This window comes from Sander lucioperca, chromosome 4 (genome assembly GCF_008315115.2).
Source record: "Sander lucioperca isolate FBNREF2018 chromosome 4, SLUC_FBN_1.2, whole genome shotgun sequence".
In the NCBI taxonomy this organism is placed as follows: Eukaryota; Metazoa; Chordata; class Actinopteri; order Perciformes; family Percidae; genus Sander; species Sander lucioperca.
This window is the reverse complement of record NC_050176.1, coordinates 18,309,062-18,315,061: the sequence shown is the minus strand read 5'-3', so window position 1 is coordinate 18,315,061 and position 6,000 is coordinate 18,309,062.

Sequence of the window (6,000 nt, the reverse complement as noted above, 5' to 3'; positions counted from 1 at the left end):
AGTCACAGCGTGTACAAAAACAACGTAACATGAGACACAGCCATCTTCTAACCGTAAACAAACCGGGAACTATATTCTCAGACAGGTTTGCTGCAAAGCAAATCATTCCACCCAAGTACTATATTCTTCCGCCTGAGGGTAGACCCTTGCTAGTCTCACTTTGCCAGACCTTCCTCCGCCGCAGGGCTGCTAGTCCACACAGCATTTCGGGATGGGAGAAAAACGTGCTCTGGGTTATTGCCATTTCTTTAAACCAATTACAATCGTCATGGGCGGCGCTATGCGCCGGATGGAGCAACGGTGCCTCTGCAAAATAGCCTCAGGAAAGGAACTTCTTTTGGTGAAACGTGTACGTTCAAAGGTTGTTTTAGTCGTGCAACAGAAAACTCAGATTGGACAGATAGTCTAGCTAGCTGTCTGGATTTACCCTGCAGAGATCTGAGGAGCAGGTAACCATAGTCCTCACAAATCCACCGGAGTTTAAAATGCCAACACAAAGAAAGGGGACGGTAATGGACATCCAACCGAAAAGAAGGACATCCGGTAGAATATCCGGCGGCACCGTTGCAATCCCAGAAGTGGAACGTCGTGGACATAAACTAGTGTTTCTCTGTCCTGCAACGCATGCTTTTTTATTATCTATTCCCTTCCTCCTGTGTGCTATTAGTTGCTTCTGTTTACTTGTTTCCACGTTAACATCCCTCATCTTTTTTTCTCCTGCTTATTTATGAATATACAGACCGATATTTGCCCTGTGGCTGGCAAGTCCACATTTGAATAACTGAAGACATTCGCCTTGACATTATATCTAAAAACCCTGAGCCTCCCAAATACCTGCTGAATACATTTTTCAAGACAACTCTTCAAAATAAATACAATTGTTTTGGATTGTTCACAATTGACTCATGTTGCATCAGCCATTTTCCCCCCCAAGGTTGCAAAAAAAGGGAAATCACAATGAAACTACAAAAAGATCAATAACCACACAATGAAGCCATAACAGAATCAATTTGATAAAAAGGTAATTAAATGTCACAGTAAAACGGCAGATTAAAAGAGAACAAATTACTCGAGTGATTAATTGACAAGAACATAAACAGCATTATCATCCATGTGTCCCCCAAATATCATTGGCTGAGCGTCAACACTGTGTGCACTGTTGAGTGATGATGAACTACTCGCTTTACTTCTCAACTTATAATTAAAGTTCTACAAGTTATCGCTGACTTATTATACATCCTTATAAATATTAAGTAAACACAGCTAATGTAGCCCTGATTAGTTTTTAGCATTTCAGGTGGGTACCCATATATGGTATTCATGAACTACATACCGATTTAATCTTAACAGTCTCACACAGTCTGAGAACTTTGCTGTGTGAAAGTAATCTGGAAGTTCATAACAGATATATGTGTCATGATTTCTCTAACAGTAAATTGCTAGACTGTGATCCATAACATACAAGATTAATTCACTTTACAGCTTTCTGGCTAGTACAAGTTCTCATTTTATTACAGTTAAAGGTGCCCTGTCACACGTATTTCATTACTTTGTGGTAATGTCTGAAGTTCTACCATGGACTCTGTCAAATTTTTGTGGAAAAAATGCCTTGGTTACCTTGTTTCAAGCCATTCTAGTGTGGTATTGAAAGCCTTGGAAGACTCGAAGACTCGATTTGTGCCAGTTCTCATTAATATTCAATGAGCTAAGCTGCTTGACTCTGATTGGCTAACAGCTAGCCAATGAGAGCCTGGCTATCAGCATCCTTTACCCAGCGCAACTGGACGAGCTCATGAATAGTAATGAGCTCAGGCAACACCACGTCAGACTGATCAGCTTTTGTAATTGGCCTGATTTCTCCGCTTATTTATTTTCAGTGGCTAGAGCTGACAGAGGAGGTAGCAGTTCATTTTCACATTCACGACATAACACAAACACATATGGACCTAACATATTTTATATGTTTACAAATGGTTTTGTGTGGCAGGGCACCTTTTAAGATAATGCTATCAGTAGTATCTTTCTGAGTAGAAGAAAAAGAAAAATTCCAGTTGTTATACTTTACTGCTTTTGATTACCATTACATTTTACTCAAATTGCTCAATAGTTGTTCAGATGTTGTAAAAAATATTGTGGTGTTTCTTGTCCATCAGGAAAACAGGTTGAAAAAGAATCCCCATATAATCAGCTATGAAAACCACACGATTTGGTTTGATTGTTTTTAAAGATTGTGTGCATAGTACTGTAACTACAGTTTGTCGAAACTTTAACCAAGATCTAGCTATGCACAATCTATTGGATGTTTCCATTGGACACCTTTTTTTTAAAAAATTTTTCTATCGTAATACAATACTTTGAGAGGGTTCTTGGTTAAAGGAGAATTCCGGCCAATTTTTACGTTAATCTTGATCGCTATAAATACGCGAGTATAGTCGATAGAAAAAAAACGAGCCGAATCGGTGCGGTCAACACGGAGTAGCTGCAGCTACGTCTATGAGCTTTCACTTAGCTAAAATAGCAGTTGTCAGGGCAAATTTTAGAGTGCCTTTGTGCCTCTTAAGAGACACAAAATGCAATTAAAATGTCTGTGCAACATGAACAGGGCCCTTACGTGACAACAAATGCGTTTTCAACACAGACATTGTTTAAATTCACCTACCCTGTCTCTATCCTGCCGGTAGCTAGCTCGCCCTGCTAGCTGCTAGCTGTTAGCTGCTAGCTGCCGTCCGTGATAAATGTGTTCAGCCAGGCTTATTCTGTGAATAATCATCACGCAACAGTTCCGTGTGTATTTATAGCTCATCCATTTTGTGTGTGATTGATCTGGTGTTGGTGAGTAGGAGGCTTGGCAGTGTCGATTTGTGTGGTAGTTCCCTTAGCCGACCGGGATCCTTGCTTCTGATTTCTCCCCGCCTTCGTTGCCTCCTGCTCCCGAAAACAATGCAGTGAGCGCCCGGTGGTCTGGCTATGTCCTCCAGAGCACAAGTCATGCCTTCGCGACGAAAACGTGAAGTTTATTCCTCATCAAAAATAGTTAATTGAGCACTGTAGTGGTTATGACCATATCAGTGACTAAGTAACTACATGGAAACGGGCCAAATTATGTGGCTGTGGCTTGCAAGGATGGCTTCTCGGAGCGATCTGCACACCTTTTCCTGCTACACCGGGACTTCTGCGTGAGACTACAGCTAGCTTTCTCTAACGCTATCAGTGTGCAAGCCACAGACATCATTTGGCTCGTTTCCATGTAGTTACATAGTCACTGATATGGACATAACCACTACAGTGCTCAATTACCTATTTTTGAGGGGGAATAAACTTCCTTTCTTTGAGAGGTGGAGTTGAAATGGGTCACATGCTTATTTCACAGAACACGGTTTAATTCAATGGTGATTTACAGTTTTACCAGGCTTTTTCAACGTAAAATGGAGCCACACTTTAGAGTGCTGCTTACTCTGCTCTACAGCACAAGCGACTGCTGGAAGTACGATGGCCGGTACGGGATCCAAAACCTGTGCGATCTGGAACCGAGATCAGATTCGAAACGATTCCAAAAAAGAAACGATTCCATTGGAATTGTAATTTTTAAAATGATTCTAAGTTTGAACCGGTTCTCAATGCCCAAACCTATTCTTCGGTCTTTCCTTTTGTTTTTCTTTTTAACTAGGTCAACAAATCCTTGTAGTTGCTACAAACACTTTATTTCTTTTCTGCACTTCTTTTGTTCTTTCTTATCCTCATTTATCTAGGGGAGGATTTTGCTGAGCATGTACTTCGTTCACAGAACTCTTCTGCTTTAAATTCATACAGCTACAGCCATTCACACCTGGGACCGGCCCAGTACAACCAGCCTTCTGCTGGTGGCCACAGAGAAAGCTCCAGCTTGCTTCTCTTTTCTTCTGTCATGAATTTTGATGACGGATGAAATGGAAATTAATTTCAGCCTCTATGGTACAGTCTACAATATGCAGCACCCCTGTTTCAACAAAATCCTGTTTAGTCCCCATGGGTGCTTAACTTTGAAGAAGCCACTTGATAGTTAGAAAGAGCTTAACTTAATTAAGTTTACAAAACACAAAACAAAGCCGAATGAATCGCAGAGGAATATCTGGGTCAGTGTAACAGTTGCTGATCGTGTGCCTTGGGATTATAAAGTAGAAGTACAATGTGAAAGATGAAAGACTGAACCCAGTAGATCCCAAAGCAGCTTCCAGGAGTTTTCTTCTTGCATAATAAGGTGATTAAGAAAAAATCACGAAAAAAAACAAAAACAACAAAATACTAATTAGTAAAGAAAAGGCACATTTATATATATTATATAGATTTATATTTCCCATTCATGCTGAGATGGCCCAGTGCTGCTGAATGGATTCTGGAAACGCCTGTGCATGATGTCTGGCCTTGTCACGCCTTCAGTCTCTGCGGTGTAACAGGAGTCCCTTAATTTTGGCCAATGGAAATGAGGATGGAAACACTTGTCTTTACCTCTCTTTTTTCCTGAGCAAATATCTCTTAAAGTGATCATATTATGCTTTTTGGCTTTTCCCCTTTCTTTTATTGTGTTATATATCTTCTTTGTGCACGTTATAGGTTTAAAAAGTGAAAAAGCCCAAAATCCACCCCAAAGGGACTTACCATCTTCCAGAGAAAACACTGTTCACTACCTTCTCCAAACAGCTCTATTGTAGTCCAGCCTTTACTTCCGTGACGAACGTGCGTCACTTTGTAACACACCCTATAATGTTCGCCTAGCTGCTAGCGTGGCACGCCCTCATACTCTGCAACTGACTGGGTAGCAGTGCTTACCTAGGTACTGCGCATGTGCGACTCCCAACAAAGATGGAACAGAAGTGAGATGTCTCACTCTGTAGCTAAAACAGAGAGCTCAACACACAGGGTGGAAAGAGGAGCTGCAGCAATGTGCAGTACAACAAAAATACAGTGTTTTTTGAAAATTAAACCACATAAACCTATTCTGGTACAACCTCTAAATACAATTATGAACCTGAAAATGAGCATAATATGAGTACTTTAAAAGGCCTAAATTGTAACAATATCAGGGTAAACAGAACATTCTGCCATTCTTTGTAAAATAGGAGCTAATATAGGCAGTATAAGTAAATGCACATTTTAGTTTTAACATATTAAGACAACCAAATAATCTGCATTAACGACATTGGGAAAGTTGTCAGTTTCCTGTAAAATTAAAATAAATGTTTAAAAACTATAACTTGAAATGCAGACAGGGTTAGTTGCTTGCCAAGTCAGATGGCTGAGTGCACAAAGCTCATAATTTCCAATCTCATGGGTTTGACACATGGTAGGAAAGTAAAAGTAAAAAACTGACAAAGCGTGCTGTCCCATGTGACAGGCCTGATACACGACAGACGATGCATGCAGATACGGAGCAGATCGTAGGTCTGGTCTCAATACATTTTTAGGACATACAGGGTCGCCCTAGAAATGTGTTGAATAATGCCTCAAAGCACAAAACACAAACCATACCCAGGTTGGAAAAATGTATTTAAATAGCCAGTTTACATAAGATGTATGATTTTGCCACTCCCTATACCGACATTTCACAGTATTTCAATTTGTGGCTTAAAGGGTCATACAATTCACTTATTCATCCTTGTTTCAGTTGGAATGAATGGAGGAGAGGCAACATTGCCTCATGCAAAGATCTACTTCTAAAACATTTTAATATTGCACCTGCATGGAGTGGGATGGCTTGAAAGAAACAGATAAAACAAGAACAATTAAAATCCATTGAAATTGATCTTCAAAACCCAACAAGTTTTACAAATTAAACAACATAATACTTCATCAGTAAATGCCCTTTATTACTACACATAGACTAATTTTCTCATCAGACGCCTGTATCATCAGGACAACATAATTTGTCTGCTTTCCAAAACAGTTACAAGTCATGTTTTAAAAACATCTCTTTCTATGATGCGACAATGCCATGGTTTAAGTTTGGTTAGGTCTGGGAAAGCT